The following is a 12,420-nucleotide window of genomic DNA, read 5'->3' as shown; positions in this document are numbered from 1 at the left end:
CTGGGTAGCTATTTATCAAATTCCATTTGACTCAACCATCAATACTGCGATCAGAGTGTTTCAATTCAAGATACTGCAAAGAGTTTTATTTTGCTAATTCAGCACTTTTCAGGGTGTTATGAACTGTGCTACTTTTGCTGCGTGATTTATGAACATGAACACGAACAGTCTGTGATTTACGAAGAATGCGTGACTTTGAATAATGCGTGATTATTGAAATAGGCGTGATTATTTTTCTATGTTTCTCTGTGGTCTTAAATAGTTTAGTGATTGTGGTTTCCTGTATATGACAGCTCATGAATAGTTCGTTTTCCTTTATTTGACAGCTCATGAATAGTTCGTTTCAGGACTAGAATTTAAGGTTTCAATTTCAGTTGTGATCAGCATCGGTATTGCGCACATTCAATTGCATTCAAGCTTCGTCGTATTAGTTCTCCCAAGCCACAGAGATCCACTCTTCAGAATCTACTAATCAATAAAGATTAAAGAAATCTCTGGTGGCTTGATACATTTGTCACCTTCTGCACCAAAATTTCTGAAGAACAACAAGCCTTGTCCAAGTAGAAGAGCTGACCTATAGGCAACAAGGAGGTATCCGTCTTTGGTAATTAGGAACAAACAAGTCAAGGAACTATGTCCGATGGTAAAGATGTTATTACATCCTGTCATGCCACTGGAACCTCGGAAGGCACTAAGTCAAGTTCAGTGGGAACAGAGGACCCTTCCTTAATGCTGAAAAATAAGAGAAAGCAACTCAGAGGTAAAGTCATGTGTACAATAAATAGGGTCTGAAAATTTATTACAGATTAGGACCAAACCAAACAACGTATAGAAAAGGAACTCAAGGAGTTGCGAAAGGATTTTCAATTGGTCCATGATGTACACGCCAAACTTTATGGCAATGTAGACCTCAGCTAAGTCCCAAAGTTAGACAAGTGGGAAAATTTGCTCACTGACAATGTCTTTGGTATTGAAGTTGAGACATACTTCAAAACACTGGGAGGCCCAAGTGCTAGTGGTCAACAGCAAGTCAGTGTTCCCACCCCCAGCTTTGTTCAGCAACAAACACCTGGTTTAATCGCACAAGGGAGCGAAAGTTCGGAGCCAAGCACATCTCACGGAGCTGGCGAGAATTTCCAGGATAGCGTGAGCGGTCAACAACAAGTCATTGTTCCCTGCATTGTTCAACAACAAGCGCCTTCCACCGCACAAGGGAGCAGCAATTTGGAGGAACATGATCCACCACCACCTGTAGATGGCCACATAGATTTGGAAGCAAGTTCCTCTCCCAAAGTTGATAACAATTCACAGCAAAATGAATCGTCTGCTAATAATGCGTTTTCAGAACAAAGCTCGTTGGGACAACCCAAAACAGAAAGCGGCTCAGAAAGTATCAGTTCCTCCTGCCAACCTAACGTCATGCGATCTGGAGTTATTCAATCTCCTAAAATAGCATGCCCCGTCGATGCATGGATAAGTGATCTGGTGGAATTTGAAGAAACACGTCTTTCATTTGCCGTCTGCGAAATGTCTATCGTAGATGTGTTATACGAGCTGAAAGCAAGCAGGATATTCTAACTATAAAGCTGGTCCCATTCAATGGAAGTCCACTACAATATGTGGAATTCATTGAATAGTTTAGAATCCACATCCACAACAAGCCACAATTGAAAGATGACACGCGAATGGTGCAATTAAGAATACATGTCACCGGCGACGCAGAGCACACGATATCTGGTCTTGGTTCACAAGGAGTCATGTATACCACTGCGTTGAAAACGCTAAAGGAAAACTTTGGCCAGGCAAGCGTCATTGCTAGAGCATTCAACAGAAAAATCACGGAAAGAAAAATTCAGCCCGATGACAGACAGGCCCTTCCTGAGTTTTCCCTTGACATGATCGATTGCTTAACAATGCTTTGCCAAATCAATTACTTCGCCAACGTTAACGCCAATGACAATCTCCAAAAGATGTCAGATGTCTGCCAGATCATCTAATTGAAAAGTGGAAGAATGTGGCCACAGACATCAGAGAAAAGAATGAAATCCCTCTACTGGAACACATTAGCAATTTGGTGAGGAAATGTGTAAAGGTGGAATTTGATCCCGATTTCGGTGATGTTCTTACGATGGACACTTCAAGAAATGCCAGCTTTCAAAGAGACGATAGAAGAGGAATTCATTCAAATACAAAGGCCCCACGAAAACCCCCAAAATGCTACATTTGTCAGGCAGAGCACTGAGTCCATGACTGCCCCACTATGGCTGATAGTTTGCCAGAAGATAGAATACAACATGCTCAGAACCACTGCCTTTGCTTTTCATGTTTAGTGAGAGGCCATCTGACGAGGGAATGCAGGTCCAGGAAAAAATGCAACAAGAATGGCTGCACCCAAATTCATCACCCCTTGCTCCATACAGGCCCTACCACTAACAGCGGAGTGGCATCAATCCTTGATAAAGGAAGTATCAAGCCAGTGGTTTGAGTCCAATTTAAGGTAGCGAATGGAAAAGTCCAGGAAGGAAATGTTCTCGTGGATAGTGGGCAGGCACAACCATGATACAAAAGGACTTTGCTAAAGCTTTAGGCCTTCAGGGAAGAAGCGAGCAAATTGACCTAACAGTTGTTGGAGGCAAGAGAGTTCAACAGAAGGCAAGTAGGCAATTGAAATTCTGGATCTCCCCCTGGACAAAGAAGAAGAATTCACCGTTGAAGCCCATGAAATCGACAAGACCATCTTAAATGTTCCTGCCCTTGATAGATCATGGCTGAAGTCTTTCTCGAACCTACATGAATTGTAAAGATTCTAGAGGTTGCCTTTACTCAAATCTTAAACAACTACAGGGGTAGCGTGGTGCGAGATATTCGAACTCCACTTGGCAGATTCAACTGATTTAATGACAGATCAAGTCCATAGATCTACAGTTCACAATACGTAGCGACTGAAAAAATAGGGAAAACCAGTAGATCGCTAGTAGTGGTAGCAGATACAAATAGGAGTAGTAGTCGTACAAGTAGATGTAGTAGGTTCGAACTGAAAAGCGATAGTTAAGAATACGTCCTACCTAGATAAGGCATAAAATACAAATCTAACAGGATAGAAAAATCATAATAAAACTAACAAGATCACAGCATGAAACAAATAGACGTGACAATTGATACTTGAAACTAATAAAACTGAGACGATAACAACTCTTGTTGTAACAAACGAAAATATCAACGGCTATCGCGCAAAATAGCTGAATATAGCGTGAAAGAATCACAATTTGGTAATCATATGACAATTGGAATAATAAAGCAACTTGACAATAAGCCTTAGCGATAGAAGAGCTGTGAAAGCGATTTCAACAAAACCTAGATAAACTAAATGAAACCTTTTCATGACAAAGAAAAGACTAACAATTCACGACTTAGCAAATAACTACAACAATAAGAACTCACGCACTTTGGTTGACGACTCACACCAAAAGGTAGCAAAGAGACAGCGAAATACACTTGAAATAGCGGTAACTTGGATCCTCTGATCGTAGCACGGTAGTGGTGTAACTTCACTAACAATCTCTGACTAAAAGAAGTTGCGCGTCATCTTATATTGCCTATGCTACGTGAAAAGACTAGGGCATTGTGAGAAACGTGGTGCCCACAATAAAGACAACTTCCTAGTGGCAAAATTTCTAGAACTATTACATACGTGTGAAAATCACAATTTTATGAAAGCTCTGATTTTGAAATCACGTACTTGGCTTGAATAATAACTGATAATAAATCAGTAGGAAGTTGCAAAGGAAGTTGATAAATGATCGGCATTTCAAAACTAACACAGACCCTACCACTAACAGCAGAGTAGCATCAATCCTTGATAAAGGAAGTATCATGCCAGTGGTTCGAGTCCAATTTAAGGTAGCGAATGGAAAAGTCCAGGAAGGAAATGTTCTCATGGATAGTGGGCAGGCACAACCGTGATACGAAAGGACTTTGCTAAAGCTCTAGGCCTTTAGGGAAGAAGCGAGCAAATTTACCCAACAGTTGTTGGAGGCGAGAGAGTTCAACAGAAGGCAAGTAGGTGATTGAAATTCTGGATCTCCCCTGGACAAAGAAAAAGAATTCACCGTTGAAGCCCATGAAATCGACAAGACCATCTTGAATGTTCCTACCCTTGAAAGACCATGGCTGAAGTCTTTCTCGAACCTACATGATGTCGAATTTCCTCATAAGGCTGGACCTATTGACTCGATCCCAGGAGTTCAGTATAGCCATCTTCATGCTGAAGAAGAGGTGCATCAAGGTCTGTTGTTCCAGCCAGTGGGGAAGCGGACACGCTTAGGATGGCACATGATTGGCTCAGACAGCTCTAAAGGAACCACCCAGACTTGTTCCATTAGCTTTGTTCAGAAACTGAACATGGAAAGATTCTATGACTTTGAGACTTTGGGAGTACAGGCACGTGACTGTTCATGTCCTAAGATGGTAATGTCCACAGAAGATCAAATGGCTATGGATTTATTTGAAGCCTCCTGTACTAAAGAGAATCGTTATGTCATAGGCCTATCATGGAAGAAGGATCCTCACCTACTACCAAACAACTATCTGCTAGCAGAGCGACAGCTCAAATCTTTGGAACGAAGCTTGTCTAAGAATGAAGGAAAGGCAAAGATGTGCAACTGCACAATTGAGGAGTATATAGAAAACGGCTGGGCTCACCCACTAACAGAAGAAGAATCGCAGCCCGATGTCAAACCTCTCCATTAACTGCCACGTCATGGTGTTACCAACCAGACAAACCAAGCACTCCACTTAGAGTTGTCTTTGACCCCACTTCCCAATATCAGGGAGCCTCTCTGAATTTGTTCCTCTGCAAAGGAACTTGCCTCATTGGAAATTTGCTGGGCATCCTGCTGCATTTCCATGAAGACCTTGTTGGTTTTGCTGTATGTAACTACAGATCCTCCTATCGGAGAGAGACACTCACGTTCCTTGATTCCTGTGGCAAAATCTCCAAACCAAGAAACAGCCCACAAAGTACCTCCTTTCGCGAGTGACAAACCGTCGCCCGACATAGCCAGTTATGCCATGCTGAAGATCGTGAAAGAAAATGAGAGTGAGTACCCCGATGCTGCCATAATTTTGCACTGTGATCGTTATATGGACGATCTGATTCACTTGCGTCCCACCCCACAGTTAGCAGCAAGCCAAATGACAGTGCTTGATAAGGCTCTTGCCCAGAGAAGTTTTAAGATAAAAGAATGGTACTGTTCTTCCCAGCTAGAAAGAAACGAAAAGCGAGACAGTAATCCACTCAAGCCAGCCACCCCAAAGGACAGAGTTGGAAAAGCAACACCCAGCCAAGGTAGTCCCACCAGCGACAGATATCAACTTGGATGGAGAATAGGCAGATTAAGACCTTGGGAGTTCGCTGGAACCCTCAAACAGATACCGTGAATTTTGCTGTGAAGGATCTTTAAATTACTGGAGCGTTCACCAAGTGATCAGTCCTATCGAAGATCTCTCAGATTTATGATCCACCCGGACTGGCTTCAGCAGTTACAATCAAGGCAAGAGTTGCCTTGCAGGATATCTGGCGGTCAAAGCAGTTCAACTGGGATGATCCTTTACCAGAGGAGATCAAAGACCTGTGGCGTAATTTGTTTGAAGATATAGAGAAGCTAAAGGGCGTGAAATTTCCAAGATGTCTTAAACCAAGTATTACAAGTGGACCATCTCAATTGCATGTCTTTGCAGACGCCAGCATCAATGCTTATGGAGCTGTTGCACACCTGCTGTGGCCCACACCAGATGTTTCTGAAGTTCGCTTGATTTCAGCCACAGCAAGAGTAGCCCCCCTTCATCAAAGTACAATTCTGCATCTGGAATTGATGGCAGCTCTAATGGCGTCAAGGCTCGCCAAAACAATTTATGAAGAATTCAAAGAGAAACCCGAGTCTGTGGAATTATGGTCTGATTCAAAGGTAGTTCTCCATTGGCTTCGCTCAGACTCCTGCCTTATGAAAACATTTGTAGGCGTTCGTGTCACAGAGATCCAATCCACCTGGAATGAAGAGCATTGGAGATACGTTCCGATCGACCTTAACCCAGCAGATGACCTCAGCAGAGGACTTCCCACTGAGGAACTCAATGGCCGATGGATGAAAGGTCCCACTTTCCTGAGGATACCCAGGGAAGAATGGCCCGCAGAGAAACTAGATACCCCCATGGCAAATGACCCCAGGATGAAGAATGCAAAAACACCAACCGGTCGGAGCCATTGTCCAGAACCAAGATATTTTAAAGCAAGTACCTTCTCCAGCTGGCAATGACTGCTCAGAGTTACTGCCCACTGCATGCATTTCCTGTCTAATGCAAAGAAAAAGGCAAAAAGAAAAAGTACGCAAGGGACCTCTGGTCCCAGAAGAGATGAATCAAGCAGAGTGTTACTGGATAATGTCAGCACAGAGGGATCTGGAAGATTGGCAAAATCGCTTTAGCGATTTGGCACCATCTGTTAAAGGTGTGGTGAGAGTAGGATGAAGGCTAAGACATGCACCCCTTACCTATGAAGAGATCCACACCATGCTTTTGTCAGCAAGCCATCCCATATCCAAGCTGATTATGCAAGAAGTACACACTCAAGTTGAGCATGGTGGACCTGACAGAACCCTGTCAGAAAGTTGCCGCAAGTTCTGGATAACTCATGGGCAAAACCTTGCTTAGGGCACAGTCAAAGATTGTACAATATGCAGAAAGCTTCGCCAGCCACCACATAGTACCCTGATGGCTGATTTGCCCCCCAAGAGGTTGAAACCATTTTCTCCTCCTTTCTCTGTGACTGGTGTTGATCTTTTTGGTCCCTTCAACTTGAAAACTGGACAAAAGAGAACAAAGAAAGCCTGGGGAGCACTGTTTACCTGTGCAACTGTTCGTGCCATTCATCTGGAGATTGTAGAAGATCTGTCCACTCAGTCATTCATGCATGCCCTGCGGTGTTTTGCAGCACACCATGGAGGGCCACACACTATGATCTCGGACAATGGCAAGTCATTTGTTGGAACCAAGAAGGAGTTGAAGAAGCTAGTACAAGAGGGAAGAAATCAAATCAAAGAATTTTCTGTTCTCCACAGAATTCACTGGATTTTCACCACACCCCTCAATCCACACCAGGGTGGAATTTATGAGTCTTATGAAGCAAACAAGGCATGCCTTGAAAGCAATCGTGGGTTCTCAGTCTCTTTCCTGGAACGAAATGTCTCCAATTTTTGCAGAAGTTGAATGCCTCATCAATAGTAGACCACTAGGATACCCTTCCAATAATCCCAACGACCCACAGCTGTTGTCTCCAAACCACATTATCCTTGGTCGAGCAACAGCAACAGGAGAGAGCATGCACGGGGCTAGCGTGAGGACGCACACTTTGTGAGGGAGCAATATCGTCCCCAAAAAATCGAGTCATTCTCTGGTTACTTCTATAAAAACTACTATATGCCAGATAAAGGCAAGACCAAAGGAAAGCACAAGAGAGGAGAATGTGGCTCTGTCGAAGAAGACCAACAAGGATCCAAACATGCGAACATGGCGGATGCCGAGCTTCAAATAACATCTAAGGTTAATAATGACGAAGCGTTGTCTGGCGCCAACGAGGAAGAAACTGCATCAAAGGCTAGCGCCGAGGAGACTAATCATTTAGAACTAAAGGAAATGCTGGTTGACATTCAGATTACGGTCTCCAATATTCTTCATGAAAACAAAAAACTTGCCAACGAGGTCACTGAGCTGCGGAACGCCTTCTTACAACAGAAAGGTGAGCTTACCAACGTTAAAACAGCCTTGGCCAAGTCTCAGAAACAACAAGACGATTTGGAAATTCAGCTAGCCGCAGCGAGAAAAAAAATCAACGACCAAGAAGCGGAAATCGCAGAATTATACGATCTCCGAGACGCACTGGAACAATATACTAGAAAAAACTCACTCGAAATCCATGGAGTCCTGGAATCCGCGTACACTTCAACCGAGGAGGTTGTCCTTAAGCTCGCCGAGGCTTTAGAGGTGGATATAAACCCAAACGACATCAAAATATCAAACAAGCTCCACAGGAAAGGTGTAAAACCAATTATTGTAAAGTTTCAAAGCCATAAAGCGAAAACAAGAATGTACAAGAGGAGAGCCGAGTTGAAACATGTCCACGTCTCTGACCTATATCCCGACTCAACTGTGGCAACTAGAGCAGAATCAGGACAAATCTACCTAAACAAGAACCTAACATCCTACAGGCAGGATATCCTTAAACAGGCGAACCAAAAGCGAAAGGATGGTTTGTTGATATCTGTATGGTCAATGGCCGGAAAAATATTTCTCAAAACTTCCCCGGACGGAAGTCCGATCAGAATCTATGAAAAAACTGACCTGGAGAATCTCTAAGGTAATCACAGTAGTATGATGCACTCTTGGACTTGTAGGTGGGGACAGGAACCAGGTGCCCGAGAGGCCAGAAGGTAAACTCTTTATTTCTTTATTAATTTACCATAATTTTCAGTTTTCTGCATGTCTAACAAGCTAACTTATGACATTACATCGTTAAACATAAGAGGATTAAGAGAGCAAAGTAAAAGGAGGAGTATTTTTCGTACCTTAAAGTTCAAAAATCAAAACTCTATTTTCTACAAGAACCATATTCTGAGGTGAACGATGAAATTATTTGGAGAAATGAATGGGGAGGTAAAATATTCTTTTCCCATGGCACCAAACACAGCAAAGGTGTTTGCATTCTGATCCATCCCTCGGTGCAGGACAAAATCGAGTATTCTTTTAGCAACAAGTTCAGAAGAATCGTGTTAATTACTATTGTTATCAACTCTTTAATGCTATCGCTCTGCAATATTTACGCCCCAAACAATCAAGGTGAACAACAAATTTTTGCAAGAACTAAATAACTGTCTTATAGACAAATCAGAACTGACTACACTGATCGTAGGTGGTGACTGGAATTGCACTTGATCAAAGAATGATAAAATTGGTGGCAAGCCCTGGAAAGCAACCAATTATAGAAATTTAGTCCTGACTACTATGGATATACTGGATCTCGTGGACATTCAAAGAGAGCGACATCCAAAATTGTGCAAGTATTCTTACGAATCTAAGGTTTTAAAAGTAACATCCAGGATAGACTTTTTTTTGGTGGCCAAAAACTTGACAGAGTGAAATCTATCCTGCTATAGTGTCTGATCATAAAGCAATTTACATATCATTGTCTTTGTCTAATGAAACACCTAGAGGATGCGGACTCTGGAAATTTAATAATTCTCTGCTGAATAATGAAGATTATGTCAACAAAATACGTAAAACATATTTTCAAACTTGCTCTTATTACTCCAAGTTAACCGACAAACGGCTTTTTTGGGAGATGCTCAAAATGGAAATTAGAGCAGCAACCATCTCTTTCAGCAAAAATTTAGCAAAATCAACAAATTGTAGGGAAATGGAAATAACACATCGACTTCAGGTGTTAGATGAATTCATTTGTAATAATTTTCATTCCCCTGCCACGGATCAGGTCTTAAACGAATTTGATGATCTCAAAACAGAACTTCACACAATATACACCAAGAAGGGAAATGCAGCAATCTTTAGATCAAAATGTAGATGGGTGGAAAAAGGTGAGCGCCCCACCAAATACTTTTTTAACTTAGAGAGAAGAAACTACAATAAAAAGACTATATCTCAACTACGGATGGAGGATGAAACGATTATTAAAAGTGAGACCCAGGTTTAGACGCTATTGAACACTACTTTAATGATTTATACACATCAGCATCTAGCGCAACACAGGAGGAATAGGATAGCTTTATTCAGGAATTGCGCCTGCCTAAGCTTTCTGATGAAGAGCGAGATGAACTCGAAGGCCTTTTAACGTACGACGAATGTAAACAGGTTTTAGAAACTTTCCAAAATGACAAGTCTCCAGGTGAGGATGGTTTTACGGTAGAATTTTATAAGTTTTTTTCCGAACTGCTAGGACATCGTCAAAAGCTTCAACAAATGAGCTTTCCATCTCCTAAAGAAGAGGCATCATTACTCTTATACCAAAGGAGGACGGCTCCCTGTTAGATTTATCAAACTGGCGACCAATAACTTTACTTAAGTTGATTGCAAGATAGCAACAAAGGCCATAGTTAGGAGAATAGAAGCTTCACTGCCAAAGCTAGTAAACTCAGACCAAACCGGGTTTATAAAAGGGCGCTATATTGGGAAAAATATCCGCCTCATAATCGATAGTATGGAATATACTAAGAGGCATAACATCCCAGGCATTCTAGTGTCTCTAGACTTCAGAAAAGCTTTTGACTCACTTGAATGGCCCTTTATAATGAGAACACTGGATGTCTTCAATTTCGGTATGAGTATTCAAAAATGGGTGAGCACCTTTACACCAACATAGAGAGTGCAGCATTAAACAATGGTTTTTTGACAAACTGGTTTCGGCCGTCTAGAGGAGCCCGTCAGGGGTGCCCACTATCCCCGTATTTGTTTATTCTTTCAGCAGAAATAATGGCCAATAAAATCCAACAAGACCTACACGTCAAAGGAATTGAAATATTAGGAAAAGAACTGAAATTGAGCCAGTATGCAGATGATACAAATCTTGTGTGTGCTGACCTGGCCTCTGTCAAAAAGGCCTTAGAAATAATCAACAACTTTGGTACGCTAGCGGGCCTTAAATTAAACCAGAAGAAAACAAAAGCGCTCTGGTTGGGAAAATTGAAAAATAATAAGGGCAATCCATTACAACTGAAATGGCTACATAACCCGGTTAAAATCTTAGGAATCCATGTTTCGTACGACGAAAAGGGAAATAACCAACATAATTTCAACCACAAGTTACAAAATTGCAAACAAATCTGGACCTATGGAGGGCATGTGACCTTACACTATTTGGGAGAGTACTAATCATAAAATCTCTGGCACTATCACAACTTGTTTACTCGCAATCAAATCTCAATGTACCTCAAGAAACAATACCAATAATCAAAATAAAACTGTTTAGATTTCTATGGAAAAACAAAAAAGGCAAAATAAAAAGAGAAGGGCTCTATCAAGATCGAGATAAAGGGGGTATACGTATGATCGATGTAGAAACTATGATAAAGGCACTGAGGTTAGCTTGGATTCCAAGACTTTTCGCACCGGGAAGAAAAAGCTGGAAAACTGTTCCAGACCATCATCTAGGAAAATACGGCGGTCTGAGATTTCTTTTAAGATGTAACTACGACACAAAATATATCGACGGTTTGCCATCATTTTATAAAGACATTTTAAAGTTTTTTAATGAATTGAAAACCTTGTATAACTATGACAGAGGACAGGATATGACCGTATTTAATAACGAAGAAATCCTGGTTGGAGGGAAGCCCATTTTCATCAGTGAATGGCTTAACAATAACATTCTTTTTATACACGACCTGTTGAATAGCAATGGCCAGTTTATGTTTTATCAAGAATTTAAAAACAAATTCGCTTGCAAAACAAACTTTCTCCAATTTTATCAAGTTGTAAGTGCGATACCAAAGCATCTAGCCACAAAAGTGAAAAACACATTACCACCAGAAAGCGAACCATACATCGAGAACAACCCCCTTTTCCAACTAGACGACTTGACAGAAATTAACTTAGTCAAAGCCAAAACTAGGGACCTCTATTGTTTAATTAACAAAAAAATTCACACGAGGTGTCAAACTGGCCCAACGAAATGGAATCAAACCATGCAGTTGGATGGGGAGACATGGAAAAAAATATTTTCCTTGCTGAAAAACATTTGTAAGGAAACAAAATTAAAAGAATTTCAATTCAAACTTATTCATAGAATTGTTGTAACAAAAAAGGAACTTTTTAGATACGGAATCAAAACGGATGATGAATGCCTCTATTGCACTGAACATGATTCAATTGATCACACATTTAATGATTGCGAATTTGTTAAGAGCTTTGTTAAAAACGTCATCGACTGGTTTAATGCTGTCAATAATTCGAATTTTAGTCCAACAATAGAAGAAAAACTATTTGGCATCATGCCCGGCCCATACGATAAAACATTATTAATAGTTCGTATAGTGTGATCGTCCGGGTGAGTGTAGTTCTGAAAAGAACTGTTGTTGGTGACTGACGTTTTTCACAAAAACAACTACAACGCTGACTTTATTAGACGAAACATTTACCGACCTACTGAAGCTGACGCTACGAACAGGAACCCTACGCCTGTTACTACAGTGACTATACCTTACATTAAGGGCACTTCTGAGACCATCTCGCGGATCCTACAGTCCTACAACATTCGTGTAGCCCACAAACCTACAACTACGTTACGACACTTACTGACCAACGTGAAAGACAGAGACGAACCTAACGACAGACAGGGAGCAGTTTACAAGATCAAAT

The 12,420-nt window shown here is 41.4% G+C and overlaps 1 protein-coding gene and 2 pseudogenes across 4 annotated transcripts in view; 2 read left to right on the top strand and 1 right to left on the bottom strand.

Annotated features, from left to right (window-relative positions):
• Positions 1-12,420, bottom strand: part of LOC110053785 (uncharacterized) — a 123,941-nt gene that overhangs the window by 16,757 nt on the left and 94,764 nt on the right. The window lies entirely within an intron of this gene.
• Positions 6,607-7,263, top strand: LOC149111044 (uncharacterized; annotated as a pseudogene).
• LOC149111043 (uncharacterized) lies at positions 7,355-8,035 on the top strand (annotated as a pseudogene).

The sequence above is a fragment of the Orbicella faveolata genome, unplaced genomic scaffold (genome assembly GCF_042242905.1).
Source record: "Orbicella faveolata isolate gen_17 unplaced genomic scaffold, um_ofav_v1 contig_24, whole genome shotgun sequence".
Classification (NCBI taxonomy): domain Eukaryota; kingdom Metazoa; phylum Cnidaria; class Anthozoa; order Scleractinia; family Merulinidae; genus Orbicella; species Orbicella faveolata.
Note: the sequence above shows the minus strand (reverse complement) of the source record. Positions and strands in the feature narration are given on the sequence as shown.